This window comes from Anas acuta, chromosome 9 (assembly GCF_963932015.1).
Source record: "Anas acuta chromosome 9, bAnaAcu1.1, whole genome shotgun sequence".
NCBI lineage: Eukaryota > Metazoa > Chordata > Aves > Anseriformes > Anatidae > Anas > Anas acuta.
Window position 1 is genome coordinate 26,144,073 of NC_088987.1, and position 21,254 is coordinate 26,165,326.

Here is a 21,254-nt window from a genome sequence, read left to right on the forward strand (position 1 = left end):
TGAAGTTACTATACTAGAAAAGGGCAGAAACTGTGGAACACTGATAGAGTGTTGTCATTCCTACTTAAGTATTTATTTTAGAATAAATAGAATACATAGCTTAGAATATACAGCTATACAACTGCTTAGAATACACAAACATCACAAAACAATCATATGCACTTGTTAGGATGTTAGCCTGAAAATGCATTCATAGCCCAAAAATGTATTAATTAATGAAAAGAAACCTTTATAGTTTTGTCTTTCATAATCAGGAAATGCAAAAAAAAAACTTCATAAGTATCAGTAATGAAAATCATTTATGAATCAGACAGAAAGTTTGAATAATTCAAAATCTCATAGTAATTACTTGAAAAACCATGATCAGATGACAAGTATCAAGAAAACCAGAAAACTCTATAGACCAGCTGGTTCCTTTTAGGATGGGAACTTGTCTCAGTATAGTAACAGCTGAGAGCCATAACCTTAAATCAGTCAATTGCTATTTGTACCTTCACAGTATTGAGGAAGCCTGGTCATGGATCAATGTAACTGCCTAAATCCTGCACACCTGCAGATTCATCGCACCCTAGTTTTGCTTGGAACATTCTCCAGGACCACAGCTGCAATTTTCTAGGAAAGTGGGGCTCGAGAGGACACTGCAAGGAACCAAACCTAGCTCTTGCCAGTCACAAGCTATAGCATAACCAAACCCCTTGCAAGCCCCTTTGTCCTCATCTCTATAACCAGGAAAGGGCAATACACTGAAATTGAAATCCAAAGAAAGAAACTGCTGAGTGAAAAACTGTCCCTGATCACTGTAGATGAACGTGAAGTGCACGTACTGCAGCCTACCTGTCTGTCTCCAGAAATCGCAGTTCCAGTACGTCAGTGCTGTGTGGAAACAACACAAATGTGCTCACCCAAAGCAACACTCCCTCAGTGGGAAGACGCTGCCCCACAGAGCTCTGTCCAGGCCACAGGCATGCCTGCTGTGTCATGCCCTGTTTCAATTGCTTGACTGCCCAGTATGAAGCCCACAAAGTTTCCTCATAGTGCTTTATACACAGAAGGTCCTAAATAACAGACACAAAGCTTTCTGTGCACACACCCCACCAAACCAGACATGTTTACAGGCAAGGGACCCGCACAAAAGCCGTGAGGTAGTTAAGGCCTTGCTGTGGGTTTGCCTTCTTGCACATCAAGGTTACCATGTTCAAACCCTCTGCACCCACCTCGCTTTGCCCTCCAAACAATGTAGCCACATCTGACCACTTCTGTTCTGTCATACATGTAGTTTATTTTCCGTTTGTGCATCCTTGGGCCCTTACAGGCCTCAGCTCTCTACAAGGACTCAGTTCCAACAGAACATTTTTCCCTGTGGAAACCTAATGTGAAAGCCTTCCTAAGGAAGGCATCTCTAGTGTTATAGAGCAAACAAGCTGCTCCATCAACAGTGCAAATAGTTCATGTTAACACTATATTACTGAATAGTTGTGGGGTTTTTTGTTTGTTTTTTCCAAATGACATTTTACCTGTCAACACTACTACTCCACTACACACTATGCAATTTAACACACTGATTTTGGGTCACCAAGAAATGATGTAAGACATTTGCTTCGTTCAAATGAAGGAAGTTTAAATGACACACACAAAAAATCAGAATTCAAAAGTTGCAGACTTTCCTGTGAAAATAAAAATATTCTAATTTCCCCACTGATCCATCTCTAATCATCTAATTTCCTCACCTGCCTCAACAAACCAAAAAAGGTTAAATTCATTAAACTTTTGACAGGTTTTTAGGTCTAGAATTCAAGCTGGCTTAGCAATCCATCGGTATAACTAGAAGTAAAAACAGGAGTGATTCGTATCAACTTTTATTCCCCCCCATTTATAAAATCTCAAGAACAAATTAGTCTTTGGTTTAAAGAGGTTTTAGTTATTCCCAGCCCCTATAAAGCAAAGGGTAGTCTAATCATTCAAGTTTGACTAAGGAAAATTACCTACTACAGACAGTGATTAAATGCATATATAAAGCCTATACTCAAAAACAGTCAGTTTAAATATAAGTTTATTATATATTCATTAGTAAATGAAAAAGAGGAAAGTAGCACAGAAATATTTAAATGGCTGTTTTGAGAAAATTTTGAGATATGAAACCCTGCAGAAATAAAGATATCCTAAAGTAAACATACACAAAACATATTATACATGTATTATACATGTATTATACATTATATAATGCTAAATCAATTACATATGTTGTCATCTACATATGTTAGAAATGCGACAAGTCTAATTTGAGATGTCTGTTTGCAGCTGAGTTCACAACGGTCTTATAGAGGATACAGAGCTCATCAGACACAAGACCTGCCAGCATCCACGATGGGGCAAGGGAATGGTGCATTCCTAGCTCACAAGCAGTACCTAGCTGAAGGAATGGACAAGTTAAGACTCTTATTAAGCACTGTAGCAATAGCACTGAGCTTCCTCCTACACTCAGTGTATACAGACCCAAGTCATCATTTTACAAGGAAAAAGCTACTGTTTGCTAACTCAGTCTATATACAGAAGTCATCTGGGAATGCCATCATCATAATGAAAATGTAGTCAACAATCCTTTTATTATAATAACAGAATCCATCTCTCCTTCCAGTAACTATAGGCTTTGCAATCTGAAAGAAAAAAATAGAACAATCTATTTAGGTACAAGAATAGAGAAAATAGGTGTTCTCAGTACACAAGTGTGGAACAGTCTCATTGAGGAAACAAAGAGCTTTCTTGTTGTGAGTATGCTGTCACATGCGGATTTTAGAAACAAGCAATATGTAAATAAGACAATTTATGTCCATACTCCTTGTATGTGACATCAGTAACAGTCTGGTAAACAGATTGGGAAAACACACACACACACACGATGTCCTTGCTTAAGTAAGAAAAATGACAGAAAGAGCAACTTCAATTTTCATAGTTTCTACACTGTTCACATCCCTGACAGAAATTCTAATGAAATATTTTATTGTCTCTATTGTTTACAAAAACATCTTTACTTCACTGTTCTTGCTTTCAAAAGTTTATCTCCATGAAATAATGTTGCTATGAAAAAGCAAATAAATCATGTGATGACCAGAGATGGGAATTCTCTTACGAAATCACACTAAGGCTTCTCTCCTCAGAACTTCATCTTGGAAGTCATCAAATCAGGTGAGACAAAACAGCTTGGGGAGAGGTATGCAACAAAGACAGAAACACAGAATGTTTCTCCTATTCTCAGGGAAAAAAAAAAAAAAAAAAAATCAGTTTAGGGGATCTTGGGAAATACTTTCCAGTGGGGACACCTATCTTTCTGTATTTTTTATAGGCTTCCAACTATGCTGTCAGGGAATGGGTGAAGATAATCCTGGGAAAAAATTGCAGGCATAGAACTTGATAGTTTAGCTTTTACTATATATTACTGATTTATTGGTTTATCTACAGCAGATCTGTATTTGAAGTGTTAGCACCATCTTACATGCTCTGGTTGGGGAAGCGTGTATCAGTATTACCTAACCACAGAAAATGGCTCCAAATTAAAGCCTGTCTCAATCATGAAGCAGTTAAAATCCCCTGAAAGTAAAGCATCGCTGACCAGCAGGCAACGTTGGTGAGCGCAATGGCACCGAGACCAGAGTATGCACCTCACTATCAGTCAAACACTCTTTCTAGCATCAGACTAAAGAGACCCACTGAAGTCAATGATAAGGTTTCCATGGAAATCAATGAGGTCTCAGTAAGGCTGTAAAGATGCAGCATTAATTTTTTCAGCCTCACTTTCATACACATCCATTCCCTCTCTAATATCAGTTCTTATACTATTTATATAACTCAGAATCTAGTCAAGACATGTACTCCTACTTGCTGGGAGCCGAAAAGATCATGCTGATTTGTTACTTTTCTTTTAATATTTAGGAGGTACTCAGTTACACTGGGTACATAGGCTCTATAAAAGCCTGTACAGAGGTGTTGAGAAGCACTTGGACATCTGTACACAAGAACTTTTACATCTAAAGACCTATGACAGTTTCTAAAGCAAAAATGGTTTAAAACCCAGCTCAGTAGAATTTAAATACTGCATTTACTGTGTTATTAATAAACAGAGAACTAATTTTTTGCTGGCTAATATAAATCTCATGAAAAAAAAATAAATAATAATGCCTCAGTATGCATCTGCCACGTAAGTGTTATATAATTAAATGCCTAAATTGTATTTCCTCTCTTCTCTACCTATTCGACACTGCTTTGTAAAACGTCCTTGAACTTGTTGGTTTATTGCTTTTTTTTTGCTTTTTTTTTTTTTTTTTTAAATTCACGGTTGCTAGTTTATGTGGAAGCATTCAGAAGCATGGAAATTAATAACCGCAGAAGCTGTGAGTTGCTAATGGCATTGTATTTCATACAACTAAAACATTGGCAACAGACTATATTACTGTTGCAAAGTACAGCATAAACTACAAGAAAAGATTTTAAATTATTTACCTTTCTACTTCAGCACAAATGTCCTGTAGCCAATTATCATGAGATATTGCCTAGAAATTAACCAGTCATCTTGTGTTTCTATCTCCAGATTTACAATTAGTAATGCTATTAATGTGGATCCTGTACTTAGCATCACTAATTACATTGCTATGAACTAATGGTGTTAAAAATAGCAATAGCCATCAACTACCAATTAATGCTTAATGAGAGCATATAAACCCTGGCATTGTAATGAATTTCCAAATTATTGTTTCTTGTGTGTCTCTTGAAATCATACACAAAAAAAAATTTATCTAGCCCATGAAGTAAGACAGTGACTAAAAGCACATTCATCAAAACGAAATTGTGAATCAAAAATGGGATCAGGAACAATAGGAAATTAAGGATTTAGCCTACACCTTCCAGGCAAGTAAACAGTTAAACATACATTTTTAAAAGGGAACCTCTCAAATTTTGACAAAGGCAAGGAAGTTGGTGGTCACTGAGTTGTTTAACTGTTGACAGTCTTGGGCACAGCAGGACAAGAGGCTAAAATGCAGGAAGGACTGTGAACACTAAACAGCATTAATAAACCGTTTGTATATTGAGCTGTTGCAGTGCAGAGTAACACTGACTTTTTCCATATCCAAACAAGGTTTGTTCCTCTGAAGGCTATGGTATATGTATCAAAAATGAACCCTCACCACTTCCATAATGAAATATTGCTTGTGCTGTTTACTCCTGCTCTCTATGAACCAATACAGGACCAGATGCATCCAGGGCTGGAAGGTAAAGACAGAGAGAACAGGTTGTGGAACAGAGAGAACCTGCCAACAACATTAAAGAAAATATGTACTGCTAAAACAGTGAAGGCTATCTTTCCAGGAAGGAGCCAGTTGGACAAAACCCCTGGAATGGATAATCTTTGGGACCAAATCCCTGCTGCTCAATGTCATCTTTCATGCATCCTCTGAGTGCCAGGAGAGGTGAGATTAGTCCCACGACAGTGACTGCAGCAGAGAGCATAAGGAGCACAAAATTAAACTGCTTTCCTGATGAAGAAAACTGTGGTGCAATCATAGCCAACTTGACCAGCCCCAGCCTGACACCAAGGAGCAGGACACCTGCTTCCCTGCCAAGGTGTGCAGCCAAAGGGTGATATCTAAGAACCTGAGGAGAACATGACCAAGGTCTTCCATGCCCTGCGAGGTAAATGAAGCCTGGGGATGCCATAAGCAGCTCTTCCCTGCACAGAGTGGTTTAGCAGAGAGAGCCAGCCTCACATCTCCACGTGGCGAACGCTCCAGGCTGGAGCAGCAGCCTGGGCAACGTGCTCCATTGGCGCAAGTTTTCCCAAGGGATACTTTTCCAAGCATGCTATTGTTCACCAGACAATGTAATGTTTCTCATCTTTGCTCACTAAGCTCTGCATGCAGCTTTGATCAGAAATAAATCCCAGCAATTCCAGATATCTCCCTAACTGTGCTATATCATGAACACATGCTGGGACAACTGTAAAAAGACAGCAATTACCACTGGGAATAAGCTCCATGTTTCCTGTGCTGTTTTGCATGTCTTTGCAAGAAACAGGAGACAAGACAATCCCATACAAGGAAGACATTACTCGTTGCTTCCATTCTTGGTTTATCTGTGACAAAGTTGAGTAGTGGAAGATATCCTGTGCAGAGTTGCATGAGAAGTGGATTTTTCCCTCCTTAAATTTCAATTTTTATTAAAAAAAAAAAAAAAAGTTTTCTCCATGCAAAGCAGGTGGGGACGACAAGAAGAGAAAAAGTAAGAGAGGATATTCCCTAGAGAGGCTGGAAGACCACACACTCACTGAAAACAAAAAATAAATCTACATCTCCTGCACGCCAAGGAAAGACCACAGCCACTTTGCTGCACAGTACTTTGGACTCAGGCTGTCCTAGACCTGAGTCACCTCTTCCAAAGGAAGTCTGAGATAGCTTTAGCTAATGACAAAACTTTTCTTCTCAACAATTATCCAAACAGATCTAATATGAAAAATTCACCTCCAAACACGCCATTCATATTTCTCATACTGAACTGCAGGTTAGATACATCAGGACATATAGGAGAACACTGTAATTTATATTGCCATCTTGGGAGAAACAGTATCTTGATTTTAATGCATGTATAGTTGTCTGGTTTTTGTTTTTAACTTTTAAGTTCAAAGGACTATTTTTTTATGTTTTTTTTTTTTTTTTTTTTTTTTTAACTATACACACTTGTACAGTGGCCTCTTACAGCTTTCAAAGCTAATATATTGAATTAGCTTTTATATCTATCTCTTCTAGTTTCCCTACCAACAGGATACTGTCTCAGCTAATGTATTCAAATTACCCTAATAAACATCTGAACATTACATAATTATGGTAGGATTTTTATTCTCCTCTTCTTTGAACCCTTACTGTGTACAGCTGTAAACAGTTCATGAAAGTAAGAAAAATCCCCTTTATTTCAAGATTATTTTTATATTTTCTCATCTTTTTCTATCAGCCATAGCAAACTCTAGAGCACTAGAGGTACTTTATTACTAGAGCAAACAAGCAAAATGAGAATGTTTTTGTAATGGGAACCAACTAATTTTGATCTGTAATGATTCTAAAATATGAGAATGGAAATGTTTTCTTACAGCTAAGCTCTTCACAATTTTTTGATCTAAAACAATCTTACTAAGCCATTATCTACCTGCTTCAATTACTTCTCTGAAAATAGGCATCTATGACATCTTTGCACAGGAAATTCAAACGTACTTGTCCAAGATATTGTGCTGTACAAAATAGTTGAATTTCCTGCACTTCTAAAGATGCAGCCATGATAACAAAGTCAGGCATTCCAACTGACTATGAATGCTCAGCCAAACCTGCAGCATCTCTGTCTCCTTTCGCCAAAAGCATCAATCTATCGTGCCTCCATGGTGGGAAAACAGGCTTTATCTGATGTATTACAAAGGATTCAGAGCAGAACTGATAGTATACAGCTGGGATATTCTGGAAACACATGTTGGGAACACATGCTGGGATTCTGGGAACAGCAGGGAACACACATGTAGCCTGACAACCACTGTGGTTAGTTTATATGGTTCAGGGCAAATACTCAAAGCAAGAGTTGCATAACTATATACAGACCCAGACTCTGTATGCATGCAGTATTCACTGCTGGGACCATGATAAATATCATGTCTCTTTCTCTGAGATCACGTAATTAATTCTGAAACTTACCCACTGTTTTAAATTATTTGAAAAGTATGTTAGAGCTTAAATATTGCAATCTCTAGCATAATTCATGGAAGTAGATTTTTGTTTTTCATTCATGCTACATCTATTTTTTTCATTCATTATGAAATATGTTTAATCCAAATACATTAAATTCCTCTTCACTTCTTTCAGTCTTTTTACTTCAGAGACTGATTTTGCCTTGTTTTTCTGCTTCCCCTCATACAATCCAATTCAGTTTAGAGTCAGACATTCACACACCAACTTAGACATGCAGAGATTTATTCTTTATATTCCACTGGCTCCATCATATGGTGATATTTCTCTCCAGGTTCATTTCCATGCTGGAAGAGCTAAGTTCCTTTCAGAAAACTCCTAATCAGAACACTGGTCCATCTATAAAAGGACTTTACAAGAAGCAAAGATTACCCATGCAAAATGCGAGTTATAGATTAAGTCTTCTTTAGAAAACTGCAAATGAATCTGCTGAAATGTGCATCATCTTAAAAAGATGACAGCCCTGATATAACTTGCCTGTGAAAATATTCTACTTTACAGCAAATGAAACATGATCAACTTAGGTTTGTATAAAAGAAAATAGTTGAGATCCTCGACTCTTCCCTGTCTCCTTCACAAGCAAAGGATCGGGGCAGTGGAGCTTAAAGAGCAATGCAAAAAACATCACCCATATTTAAACTGATTAACTGAATGTGGACAATGAAATACATCCATGGTCAAGCAACACATTTCTCCTAGGTTATGTGTACATCACTGTAATGTCTTAACACAATATTGCTGGGAATGCTTCCCTGGCTTGTTCTCTAAAGATTGAAATAATGTGCAATATATCTATTATTCCTGTATCAGTAAAGATTAAGTATTTTTGTTTATTGCAATACTGATAACAAATAAGTTAGAGCTATTAAAACAGGTTTTATTTCCCCTGCAATCTAAGCAAACAAAATACATCTGAAATTTCCATTTTTAAAAGATGCTGAAAATACAATTCCTAGCTGTTTTGCTTTTGAATCCATTTTTCTTAAGGTCACCAAAGAAGATTGTATACTTCAGTAAAGAACTCTGGTGTACTGACACATTTAAAGCTTTTCTTTTCTTTTTTTTTTTTAAATGCATTATGGGCAAGAACGTATCAGCTTTATCCTACCCTTGTGAGAGTCCGTACATTTAAATATTTTAAAGTTTTACTTTTAATAAGCAAAAAATCATAGTAAAGATTAATTACAGTCTATGACGTACGCCCTCCCAGAATACACCGCCTGAACTATAAGGTAATGAAGTACACGGAAAAGAAAAAAAAATCAGTAGAAATATATATATTTAAAAAAAAAAAAATTCTCAAATGAGTATTTGTGGATCTGAAGAGTTATTCGTCCTAATAATAATGGATAGATTTGAGATACTTTCTTAAATGTCTGATTTAATGAAGACATGGCAACACATTTGCACCATGGGAGATATTATTCAGTACATGCAGCAAACAACGGTCTCTTAGTAGAGTCATCAGCCTCATTACTGCTTACCAGAGATGTGCATACCTTCAATTACGTTTCGAAGTGCGTACTGCATATACTTTAATTTTACTTAATGAATAAGCTCTTCTGAACAGTATCAGATCCCAGAAATCTGAACTTTGTATAAGAATCTGAATTCACAAAGCAACCCAAACTTTGTCAGTGTATGCACTGATGTGTGAATTCTGAAGCTCAGTCCAGGTATCCAGCTCTTAACCTCTGCACTTGCATCTTTTGTCTCTCTCGGCTTTCTACTGCACAAGCACAAGAACGCTATATAAGAAAAGTAAATATTTGTTCTTTGATTGAACTCTACGGGTAAACGTTCACATAGGGTGTTACAAGGCATAGAGACTCTAACACAAGGTGGTGCTCTCTTCTTATTAAACAGCTTGTTGTTTGGTTTACACGTTGAAAGGAAAATGTCAGGTTTCTCTAAAACTCAAAACGCTTTTCAGACATAGAATTTCAATGTCAGTAATTTCAATAAGCACTAAAGCGCCTTTTTTCCCCAAAAAGGTGTTTTATTGGATGAAATGAAATTAAATCCCTCACTGCATTTATCAGTTCTTCTGTCATAGTTCTGTCTCCAGATCTTTCAGTCCATCATCCAATCTCTCTAGCCATTTCTGACTTTTTTTTCCCCTCCTCCCACTATCTGGATGTCATCAGGACTGAGATTTTCAGCTGGGAAGGGAATACACAAGCTCTTTTCTGCTGAGAAGGGGCGGGGCAATAAAAATCTGTTTGTTAGGTTTGTATCAAGTGGTAACTGAGGATCCCTTTGAGAGTTTATGAACAGTCTCCTCAAATCACACAGGTTCCAGCCATGAGACTCGACTCCAAGCTCAATCCCCTATTAATGATCTAACCGTGGTTTACTTCATACTAGCATTACTAACAGGAAGTGTCAGCATTACAGTTTTTGCCACTTCTCTCCCCTGAGCAAACACTGGTGGGCCTTTATTGCCAGAACTTCCAAATCAACCCCCAAAGCACCGATCACAATACTGTCCATGAGAATGACAGCGCATGCAGCTTTTCCAGATGGGGGAGAGGTGGTGGGGTGACACAATAACTCAGCTTGCTTGTTACAAAAGGCTTTCTTTTAGATACAAAGAAATATCAGATCTATTTCAAACTGCACATTTCTGCCAGGTTTTGAATTTTCCAAGGTAACATTGGTAACAAATACAGCAACGCCCTGTTGACAGCAATCATCACAGACAGCACTCCCATAAATCCTGTGGTTTTTTTTTCAGTGCAGTTCAGACACATGGAAACCTATGCATTACCTCGGAGCATGTGAAGTCCTTCAGCTCAGTATGCGCAAAATCATGGGTAAAAAAACCTTGTCCCTAGTCTCTTACAGACCATTCTGACTTTTTTGTGAATATTGGCCATCTGCAGGAACCCTCTTAGAAATGCATGCTATAGACTGCAGAGGCACACCTTGTTAACTATAAGATTAGTGCATTTAATCTCTCATGAAGACACCAGTGGTGGAAATTTCATACTGAAAATTGGATTCTTGCCTTTTTCAAAAATGTAAGCTACCAAGCAGCTGACTACCTTTTCAATCACCTTTGAAAATTCCATGACAAATTAGAGACAGTGGAAATTCAAAAACAAAATCAGCAAGATGAACATTTCTCATCCCATCTTTAGAATTAAAGAGTATTACAAGAATAGTAAGCATATGATAAATTAGTTAACTTTTAAAGACCTGTGTTACACAAACATCTCTTTAATCGGATTACTTTGGTGCTGTAGGAGTGTGCCATCTTATATTTCCTCAAAGAACATGCTGTTCGGTTACTGTAGCATTTCTATATCTGGATTAATTAGAAACGGAAATGTGGATACAATTAAGTTTGAAATTAAACACACTTTGTAGCAGTGAAGATAATCACTGCTTTAGAATGATCTGGCTGTTCCAACCTGTGAAGTATCAAACTATTCCCTCAATTAATTGGAACAGTACTGTGTGTTCTTGGAGCCAGCTAACTATGGCACACTGTACAGAATATCTATGGACATATCAGTTCTCTGACCTATTATTTGACCTGTATTATTTGATTATAAGAATAATTAATGTTGTTACACAATTAGTGATGTCAAGCATAGTACTTACACTTCTAAATGACTTTGGTCGATTATGACTTTGGTCTTATTCTAGCTACTGTTGGTTTGCACTTCCTGCTGTATTCAGTGAAAACACCCCAAACAAGCAAACTCAAGTGCCACTGAATTCAAAGTCCTTTCCTGTGAACCAGAGCAGAAGTGATTATTAATTTCAATTTCTATAAAGGGTCTGCACAAATAGTATGTTCTCTCAAAACAGTTAAAAGACAAGTCCCTTTCCCCAATACTACCTGTTCTTGATGAAGAACGAAAAGTTCAAGTGCAGAAATCAAGCAAGGTTCAAGACCATAGTGACTGGGATAATACTAGTGTAACTCTGTGCTTTCTAATGTCAATTTATCTCTCAGTAGAAAGACAGCAGTGTAAACTACATTTTATCCTAAGAAGAAGATGCAACAATAAGGTGATGTTCTTGGGGCTACGACTCTAAGAACTCTGTTAGCAACAGGCCATTGGGAAATAAACTACAAGGCCAGTCAGTCTCACCTCTGCCCCTGGAAATGTGTTGGAACAGCTTGTTCTGCATGCCATCTCCAAGCAATTGGAAGAGAAGAAGGTTATGAGGAGTAGTCAGCATGGATTCACCAAGGGGAAGTCGTGCTCGACCAACCTCATTGCTTTCTATGATGGCATCACCAGCTGGGTAGATGAGGGGAGAGCAGTGGATGGCATCTACCTGGACTTTATCAAGGCTTTTGATACTGTCTCCCATGACATCCTGATAGCAAAGCTGAGGAAGTGTGGGATAGAGGAGTGGACAGCAAGGTGGGTTGAGAACTGGCTGACTGTCCGAACTCAGAGGGTGGTGATCGGTGGTGCAGAGTCCAGCGGGAGACCTGTGACTAGCAGTGTTCCCCAGGGGTCAGTCCTGGGTCCAGTCTTGTTCAGCATCTTCATCGATGACCTTGATGAAGGAATAGTGTCTGCCCTCAGCAAGTGCGCCAATGACACAAAGCTGGGAGGAGTGGCTGACATGCCAGAAGGCTGTGCTGCCATTCAGCGAGACCTGGACAGGCTGGAGAGATGGGCAAGAAGAAACCAAATGAGATTTAATAAGAGCAAGTGTTGAGTCCTGCACCTGGGAAGGAACAACCACACATATCAGTAGAGGCTGGGGGAAACCTGCTGGAGAGGAGCTCTGAGGAGAAGGACCTGGGGGTCCTGGTGGATGACAGGTTGACCATGAGCCAGCAGTGTGCCCTTGTGGCCAAGAGGGCCAATGGGATCCTGGCGTGCATTAAAAGGAGTGTGGCCAGCAGGTCAAGGGAGGTGATCCACCCCCTCTACTCTGCCCTGGTCAGGCCTCACCTGGAGTACTGTGTCCAGTTCTGGGCTCCCCGGTACAAGAAAGACAGGGATCTCCTGGAAAGAGTCCAGCAGAGGGCCACAAAGATAATATAGGGCCTGGAGCATCTTTCCTATGAGGAAAGGCTGAGAGACCTGGGTCTGTTCAGCCTGGAGAAAAGAAGACTGACAGGGGATCTCATCAATGTGTCCAAATACCTGAGGTGTGGGGGACAGAGGGATTTGGCCAACATCTTTTCAGTGGTTTGTGGGGACAGGACAAGGGGTAATGGCCACAAAATTGAGCACAGGAAGTTCCGCACCAACATGTGAAAGAACTTCTTCATGATGAGGGTGACAGAGTGCTGAAACAGGCTGCCCAGGGAGGCTGTGGAGTCTCCTTCTCTGCAGATATTCAAGGCCCGTCTGGACACCTGCCTGGGTAGCCTGCTGTAAGGAACCTGCTTTGGCAGGGGGGTTGGACATGATCTTTCAAGGTCCTTTCCAGCCCCTACAATTCCGTGATTCTGTGTGATTCTGTGAAATATAGCACCACGAGAGCCAAAAGCATTTGTTCCTTCACAGAGAGGGAGATCAGCTCTGTTTAGTACATTAAGAACAGAGATCTCCAAATCTGCACTATTATTGGAACACCTGAACAGGTGAGGAAAAAAGGGAGAATGAAAAATTAGAAGAATAAAATTTAAATAAGCTCTCTCCACCTAGAGTTGGTATGGCAAATTTTAGGTAGATCAAACTTTTAAATTTGCTTTTCACGTTTTAAAGCATGCACCATACACATGTGAACAAAATAAACAAATAACAAAGACAATGGAAAATTATCCAAACAGCATAATTAGAACACCACGGTCTTCTTATTGCCAAGCCGTTGGCTTTAACTACTGGACTACATGGCTCATGTCCTAATTAATAGAGAAATTCAATGTTATAAAAATTTCCAAATCTTCTTTTCTTTTTTTTTAACCTGAGATGGAGATTTCCAGTATCAAGCAATTATAAGTGTCTTAATCCACTCAGATACCTCCTACAAAGCTTAGCATGTGGCAACAACATTTTGCAAGTCTTGCTTTTTGCCTTCACTGCTCTTATTTTTATTTATTTCTTAACTTCTATCAATAAGCTTTTCATATTTCATAATCTTAGTCACAAACCAGCTTTGCTGAGGATGGGAAAGTACTCTGTGGTTTCCTACAAAGCTACAGTGTAAATGAAGGAGAGATTCTTTTACAAACCTAAAGCAGCTGAGCAGGTCTTTATGCATCAGGTACAGAAACCATCTTGGGAACCTGCACAACAGAGTCCTACGCCATATTACCCACAAAGTGTTCAACTTTTATTTGTAAATGTAATAATATTGATAGGCAAAGAGGATTTAAATATCCTCTTAGGAGTTGGACTCGATGATCCTTGTAGGTCCCTTCTAACGTGGGATATTCTATAATCCTATCACCATGGGGCTGTTTAAACAAATACTATAGACTGAGAAAAATACTTCTGGGCCATGTTTGTCATTAAGCAGTAATCTGATAACTCTCATGCACAAGTGCTTGTGGAACATGGGATAAGAATGAAGTAGAACAAGCCACGGAAGGTGCAAGATTGAGAAGAGTCCATATAATCATAGAACAGTTTCCTTTTTAATCCCGACATCCTTCTGTGAGCCCCTGGCTTTCCTGCAGAAATTTCCAGTATGTCAGAAAAATCTCATAGGTGGCTATTAATCCACATAGGATATTTTTGCTTTAAAGTTTGGGGGGTGATTAGTCAATCTGGGTTTCATTAATCACTAAGAGTATTTAAAAGAGAAAAAAAAAAAAAAAAAAGAATTAAAATGGCCTTACTTTTACGTACTCTAAACAAGCATAGTTTTTAATAATAGCTAGACATCTTTCTTAGAGCTTCTCAATAAAGAAGTATGCAAATACATATTAGTTTCAAACATGTGATGAGTTCTAGGATAAACTCAGTGGACGTTACAAGAATATGAAGTGTTATATGTTTCATAAACTGGCATGCACAAGTTCCTGAGGCGCATCCTGAGTGGTGACAAGCCCCATGGTGCTTGCAGTAGCTATGTAAGCTTCACCATCAGCACTTCTCCTGTGAAGCTTGAAAATCTTTTAGTCCTAGCTTTTTCCAGTGGCTCATTATGATACTTGAGGAAAATCTCTTTTCCAAATGGAAAAGCACAAATTTCCCCAATGGAAAATTCAGTAAGTCCAATGAATTCATATTCTTAACTCCCCAAGATGCTTCTGACATCTTCTCTGTCATATCTTCTGGTTTCCCATCTCTAAAATTATGGCATAATACACCTCACTGAAATGCTGGCTGAAGCCAGTTACAAGCTCTTTCATAAGTCCCTTGCTTACTGTTCCATGGTCACCAATGAACTACAAATGATGCTCTTTGAAACCACTCCTACACCAGTCAGAAATCTCTGCACACAGATATTCTCAGGTCATCAGTGAGGGAGGAAAAAAAGAAAGGGGGGGAGGGGAGGGGGAGAGATCTTCAACCCAAAGCTTTTTTAATGTGCAGCTCCATTAGAAGTTAAGCAATCATCTTATTGAAAATGGCACTGTCGGTTCTGTAATCATTACGCTATGTAACTTCACCAGTATTGCCATGATATCTGAAACGTACCCCTAACACATTCTGAAGACATGGGATTTGGAGTCCTCTACACTTTGCTACTCAGTTACCAACCTCACTTTGGATAAAAACAGGAAACGTGTTATATAACCCTTACCATACAATTCTCACTATCAGAGGACAGCAGACACAAATAGATCCACTCACACAGGGCTGAGAAACGAAGGAACATTTCAGATCTAAAGCACAGCAGGCACTATTTTCCTGCTGACCTTTTCTTTGCAGCAAAGCGATGGCCCTGGTGAATAAATGACCAATCTTGGTCTTTTTTTGTTAAACTGATTTTTGCCATTTGGGGGCTCCAGACCTCTCGCTTTCTCCCTAGGAAGGCCTATCCTCACTGCAAGTTGCTCTCTGGGTCAACAGCAGGAGGTAGGGCTGGTGGCAGCTGCCTGAAGGGAGAATACAACAACTTATTACTGCTTCATACAGGAACAGCAGCCACCTCCGATTTTGTGAAGAAAGAGAAGGAACACTTGTTTTGCCCTTAGCCATCTCCCCTATTTCATCCCTACTTATAAAAGGTATTCACACAGCCCCTACTGAGGTCTTGCAATCTCCACTGCCCTTGCAATACTTCTGTGTTAAAGAAAAGCATATCATATCTTTGTGCACATCAGAAATTGTGGTACAGGAAAATTGAGTTGCTTGAGATTGCTTGTAGGAGAGTGAAGTCACTCCACATTTGCAGAAAACCTCTTATAAAGAAGTTTACTCCCCAGAAAATTGCCAGTAACAGCAATGTTGATAACTCTGCAAAACATAGATACTACACCTCTTTTTCTTTCAGGTGCAATAGTTGTAGAACATCATCTGTGCCTTCCATTTTAAAATACTTGTAAAGTTCTTAAAATACTTTAAAGCTAAGCTGAAGAATCAGCCATCCATCTTGCAATAGATCAGACAGGCAGAATAGAGTGGACTTAGCTTCCTCTACAAAATCCCTGGACATGCTTCTACAACCCCAACTTGGTGGTCCATGGTGGAAAAATACCAGTCAGTAGTGTACTCTCTGCAAACATGGAGCTGTGGGCACACCAGTATCTTAAGGCGGAGTGGGAAGAGAGAGAGAACAAAGTATGCCACGGGTGTCTTACAGCTTAAAAACTTTTCTGAAACAGAACACAAGGAGACAAACTGCTTCCAGAAAGTGAAGGGTTTTCAAATGACAGATTTCACTTGCTACCCACTCTTCTTCTTTTCCAGGTTGTCTATTAATTCACCATGATAATTTGGGTAATATGCACAGTCACTAGCTACCTAAAGGAATTGTCAGACACAATCACCAGTGTTTCTGAATAATCAAGGGTGGGTAAGTCACATTATTTTGCTATGACTGTACAATGAAAGCTGTGTTTAAGTGGTCTTCCTTAGCTTAGCCACTATTATATATAGTTGTAAATATTGACTTACTGGATCTACACAACACATTTCAGCTCTGCTTAAAGGAGGTAACTCATCTTGACTTGACATTACTGTCATTCCATATACCCCGTTCTTTTAAAATCAGAATACATGCCCAATAAATATGTTTCACAAAACTGATATTAAGAAATTTATACTATGGGTGAAGATCACGTAGAATTCTATTTTATTTTATTTTTTTGATTTGCATAACTACTTAAGTAACACTTTTGGGGTTAATTGTCTCATGGTATTGTTTTTTCGCTTTGGCAGGGTATGCAGTATAAAAGTCAAGCTAGACATTTGTCTCAGGTAAAGAGGAATGAAACATTTGTTGGCTATGCTGTTACCAGCTTCCTGGTACAATTTTTGGAGAGAATAATTATGCAAAGTGTGGAATTTATTATTTATTTCCAAGTTATATTTAGTACACAAAAAGCTAAATCACTTGTTCAACTACTATATGTACTGTAATTACACTCTAATTTCAAGCTTTTGGTCATGCAGTTTGCATAAGTAGTTGTAATTACATATTTAAGGCATGTAATCATGTAATAATTAAGATACACAATTCAATTATATAATTAAGATATGCAAATGTGTAGGACCATCATGTGTCATTGATTTTAAGTAGACTACCCCATTAATTCTGAGGAGAGTTCTGCTTAAAACACATTTCACAACACAGCTTGCAAAGAAGAATTACACAGACAAGGAAAAAACAGACACGTTATTATACCCTTTTGGATATCTGCCTGAAATGTTAAATAAAATAAAATTGAACTATCAGATTTTAATCGTATTTACAAGCTTGGTTCTTGTCCTAACCTAAAATAAGTAAATAAAAATCCAGCGAGCAAGAGAAGTTGTATTCTTCTCCAAATGGACCAAAATATTTGCAGACTTGTTTTTAGGCAAGCATTGGTACAGAGAAAATAATCTCCACAAATATCCTACTACTTCTTAATTACCTGTTATGTCCCCAGAAAGATATGTTAAACAAGCAAGCCAAATAGCTAATCATCTCTTTGCATGTTGCAATACCAAATATGGTTTTCATAGTTTATTTCAGAGAACTAGGAAAGGAAAGAGCAATTTTTCTTAATTGGATGAAAACAAGGGAACACACAAAACAGAGTCATTTCCACTGTGGTTGTTTTTATGCTCAGCAACAGAAATTTTTTATCCAAAATTATAAAATCAAGATTACTGACCTCAATTTTACTGCATGATATTTATGTTAATGCTTTTAGCCTTTTTTCCCCCCTTCCCACAATTAAAACATACAAACAAAAGACAAACAAAACAAGGAGGACTCTGTGCAGAACACCACAAGTAAAGTTTAATGGCTCCTTCAGGGGTTTTCTCTCTAAGAGTAGAAGAGCAGAAGCAAGAAAGCCACTGCCAGAGCAAGGAGGGCAAAGTAATTGTTGCACTGACCTACAGAGATTATGCAATCACTGAGCCTCAACTTCCATACATGCTCAGCACTAGCAAACCAAATTAAGAAGGGGATTTCAAAAAAGATGGTAATACCTTGATGAGTAGTCCAGAATAGATAAGTTTCACCTTTCCCTTTCCGTTGACATATCTTAAGGAATAGGCACTAGAAGTTGAGCATCAGTCTTCTACTAAGCAAAGTGATAAGGAGAAAAAGTTATCTCCCCACAATGAGTTTGTTTAATAGCAGCTTGGTAGTAATGTGTCAGGAGAAATATGTGAAACGAAGGAAAACGCATCACTGAGTATATCCAGTTTGAAAGGAAGCACCAAAATACCATGGTATAACTCCTTTTACACCCATTTCCCTCTGCCATTCACAGCACTTGATTGTATGTAAACTTGTGATAAGGCTGTATTGGGAAATCTCTTCTATTGAAATGGGTGTATCTGGGACTCAGAAGTCCTCAAACTGGAACAACTCCCCGTTATGCCTGACAGATTTATACTTATTCTAGAAATAGACAGAGGAGCAAAATAAATATTTTTTTTTTATAAATTCTGTAGGAGATTTTTACTGTCTCTCTCAGGAAGAAAAAAAAAAAAAAAAAAAGCCTCTGGCTTCAAGATATAAACCATTCAATAGATCTGCATTAGTAACCAGTATTCAATAACCAGTATTCTCCTCAGATGACAGAAATGCTTTAAAGATCCTACTTAGAATATTCATACAATCTAGGGTGATTTTTTATTTTTTTTATTTTTTTGCTAAGATTAATATATTTTATCATTCTTTTAGTATTCATTTGAAAGATAAAGACATACATTCATAGTTCAGGATCTTAGGATGCTCCACTGCCTATTTTGAGTTTAAATAAACAACCATACCCATATTCAAGTATGCAATAAGAGAAACTGAATTCTGCCAGGAGAACATACGCGGGCAATGCTATTTACATTTCTAGGTACTAGAAGTCAGGAATAGATAGCTATTGTACCCAAACTATATCCCACAGGACAGAGAAAAACACACAATCTCACTAGAAAGCTCAGAACTAGAGCCTATTCCAGCAGCAATTAGCACAACATGACTCTGATTTTTGGAGGCATTTCTATTGCACGCTTTGCCACTCCACAACTAATAAATACCATTTATAACCTGGCAAGCAACGTCTCTGCAGGTGATCTCAGCTATTTTCAAAGTACTCTTTTCTCTCATTGCTGAAGAATAAAACAGCTATGCTTGAAGAAGAATTTGTGTCTCTCTTTGAAGGGCTACCACTAGCATTTCTCTACTGGCAGTATTTCAAAGAGAAACAACCGCTTCCCTCTAAGGCCCTGAAGTTCTTTGGAGAAGGGAAGGCTACTCTGAAGTGTTATAATGCAGAAGCATGCAATCTTCTGTCTGAAATTCAAGTTGAAGTGAGAGGTCTTGAGGGATCTCACAAAAATAGGATGACACACTCCTATTCCTCCAAATTTTCCACCTTATCTTTACAAAGCACAACCAACATATGGTTTTCCTGTAATTTCAGAGGATTTTGCCATGTAATACTGGCAGTTGGGAGCTGCTGCTGTGAGACTCCCCCCTCCCTCCCCCCCCAAAATATGGAAAGAAGCTGACAGATGGATGCATATATTCATCTTTATTTACTGCTAACAACACCCAGACCCATGGTGATATGGTTTGGCCCATATCCTTTCAGCATTTCCTCTGGCCATTCCTTGATTTTCATCATTAGCTTACAAAGAATATTTCTACCTAGACATGTGGTTTTCTTTTCTTTCTGGATGATTACTCTACTGACATACTTCAATTTCAATTCCTTTTTGTCCTTATCTGTTTTTGAAGAACTGGTTAAAAGAAGAAAATAATACAAAAAGCTCTTTTTTTGTACACTTTTTTTTTTTTTTTGGCAGATATTGAATAAGTATCTCTTTTCCAACTGCCTTAAGGAAGGTGAAGAGGTTCCCTTTTCTCTAACGTTTGTTCTGATTATTGATGGAAGAAACTAGCTCTCTGAAGCTTATCTTGTCATGAATTTATCCCTTGCTCAACACACACTCCTGACTCTTTCTCTGCATATTAAACATTCACGTAAGCAGGTTAGACTTCAAGCTTTCTACAGAGAACATGAACTCCTAACAGGAGCTAGCCTTCAGCTCTGACCTAATGGACCACAGTGTATTCCAGAGGCAAACCCTCACGTTGTCATCCTGCTCAATACTATTACAATGGCAATTGACCACTGCAAACATTAAGATCCTGAAAGTTATTAGATGTTATAATTTAAATACATAAGGACTTTGATATTATGGGTAAATCCAGTAGTAGACTAAAATAACATATAGCATGCAATTTGGCAAACATCCTCAAGGAAGAAGTTAACACATTGCAAGACAGCAATTGCAAATGTTCACGTGAGCTTTCACAATAAATGTGCTTCACACACACACACACAAAAAAAAAAAATTGTCAGTTTGGAGTCTATTTTGTGGGTAGTCTTAACATAAAAATCATGACTTGAATGATAGTGTAATATTTATTATTGCCAACAGATGTAAAGAGGGAAAATATATTTTCCTACTGAAGATAGAAATGATAATTGCATATATAGTATGCATCTATATCATATTAACCCAGTATACCAATCTCTATCATCATCTGTGGATCAAATTTGAGTCCCTTATGTGCAGTGTCCTTGAGATAAGGTGACTTCTGCACATCTGTACTATTTTTCATCACTTGCAACACCACAGCCCAAGTTCCTTCTCCTTCTATCCCTTGCCTTTGCTGTCTCACAGACTAACCAGGACGAAAGGCAAGGGGACTGTGTATAACATAGTCCTTTAGTAATACACAGGCCACAAGCATCCTCAAGAGCCTATGAAGGACTCACCTCATTTCTCCTCATGAGGATCCATCTTCACATCCATATAACCATGAATATTTGGCATTCAGTAATACCAAAGCTGCTAACAAACACAGAGGACAAGTCTAAACAATGATGGTGTCATAAGGGCATTGATCACCAGTGACCTTAACTTGTAACTCACTAAC

The 21,254-nt window shown here is 38.3% G+C and overlaps 1 long non-coding RNA gene across 5 annotated transcripts in view; it reads right to left on the reverse strand.

Annotated features, from left to right (window-relative positions):
* The window catches only part of LOC137861242 (uncharacterized), an 81,169-nt gene that overhangs the window by 8,945 nt on the left and 50,970 nt on the right, over positions 1-21,254 (reverse strand). For 4 of the 5 annotated variants that reach the window (XR_011099484.1, XR_011099482.1, XR_011099485.1 and 1 more), the window contains 2 exons: positions 11,379-11,509; positions 2,101-2,654 (listed from right to left, as the gene is read on the reverse strand). This is a non-coding gene — a long non-coding RNA (uncharacterized lncRNA). Of the gene's footprint in view, positions 1-2,100; positions 2,655-11,378; positions 11,510-21,254 lie in introns of those variants that run through there. The other variant, XR_011099483.1, reaches the window with a different exon arrangement.